Source organism: Mustela nigripes, unplaced genomic scaffold (assembly GCF_022355385.1).
Source record: "Mustela nigripes isolate SB6536 unplaced genomic scaffold, MUSNIG.SB6536 HiC_scaffold_4579, whole genome shotgun sequence".
Taxonomy (NCBI): domain Eukaryota; kingdom Metazoa; phylum Chordata; class Mammalia; order Carnivora; family Mustelidae; genus Mustela; species Mustela nigripes.
The window spans coordinates 1-1,395 of NW_026743985.1; the positions used below are offsets into that span (position 1 = coordinate 1).

Consider the following 1,395-nt stretch of genomic DNA (forward strand, 5'->3'; position numbering starts at 1 on the left):
AGAAACAAGGAACACAAAGAAATAAGAGACTCCAAAAAAAAAAAAAAGTAAAATTTTCTTTTTTTGGATAACATAAACTTACTTGTTAAAAAAACCAAAAACTTCACAAAAAAATTTGAATAAACAAATTTAGTAAAGCTGCCAAATACAAGATCAATATATAAAAGACAAGAATTTTGTTTCGTTTCATTTTTTTTTAATATGGAATGCTTCCCAGTTTTTCATGTCATCCTTGTTCAGTGATCACGCTAATCTTCTCTGCATCATTCCAATTTTAGTATATGTGCTGCCAATGTAAGCACAAGACAGGAGCATTTTAACACTCTAATGATGAACTATCTGAAAAAATAAAGAAAACAATCTAATTCACAATATCAGCAAAAATAAAAAAATACTTAGGAATAGATTTAAATAAGAATATGAAAGATCTGTACTCCATAAACTATGATATTATTAAAGAAATTGAAGGAGACACAAATGGAAAGATAGCTCATATTTATGAATGGTAAGAATTAACATTTTTAAAATGTCCATACTACCGAAAACCATCTTTAAATCCAATTCCTATCAAAAATCCAATGTTAGGGATGCCTGGGTGGCTCAGTGGGTTAAGCCACTGCCTTTGGCTCAGGTCCTGATCCCAGGGTCCTGGGATCGAGCCCTGCATCAGGCTCTCTGCTCAGCATGAAGCCTGCTTCCTCTTCTCTCTCTGCCTGCCTCTCTGCCTGCATGTCATCTCTCTCTGTCAAATAAATGAATTAAAAATCTTAAAAAACATCCAATATTATTTTTTTACAGAAGTAAGTAAAGAATCCTAAAATTTATATGAGACCATAAAAGACAACAAATAATCAAAGCAGTTCTGAGAAAGAATGAAGAAGAGAAATTACACTTCTTGATTTAAAACTATACTACAAAGCCCTCATGCTCCAAACAATAAAGTATACTGGCATAAAAACAGACCAATAAACAAGTAGAACAGAATTGAGAGTACAGAAATAAATCCTTTCATACGGTCACCTAATATTTGACAGGGGCCAACATATGTAATGGGTAAAGATAGTCTGTTCAATAAATGATATTTAAAACTGAATAGTCACATAAACAGTATGAAACTGGAACCTTATATCACTCATAAGCCTTAACTTGAAATAGATTAAAGACTTAAAGGTGATGCATGAAACTAAATTTCCTAAAGGAAAACATAGGAAAAATTCTCCTTGACATTGGTCTTGCCAAAAGTTTTTTGGATACCAGACCAAAAACACAAGCAAAAAAAGCAAAAATAAATAAATGGTATTACATCAAACTAAAGTTTTTGCATTGTCAAAAAAAAAAAAAAGAGAGAATGAAAACATAATCCACAGAATGTAAGAAAATACTTACAAATCTTAT

General features: G+C 31.1%; 1 non-coding gene across 1 annotated transcript; it reads right to left on the reverse strand.

Annotated features, from left to right (window-relative positions):
* Positions 1-195: 195 nt before the first annotated feature.
* On the reverse strand, positions 196-302 carry LOC132009094 (U6 spliceosomal RNA). The gene has a single exon (XR_009401788.1). It is a non-coding gene; the product is annotated as a U6 spliceosomal RNA (small nuclear RNA).
* Between the last annotated feature and the right edge of the window lie 1,093 nt (positions 303-1,395).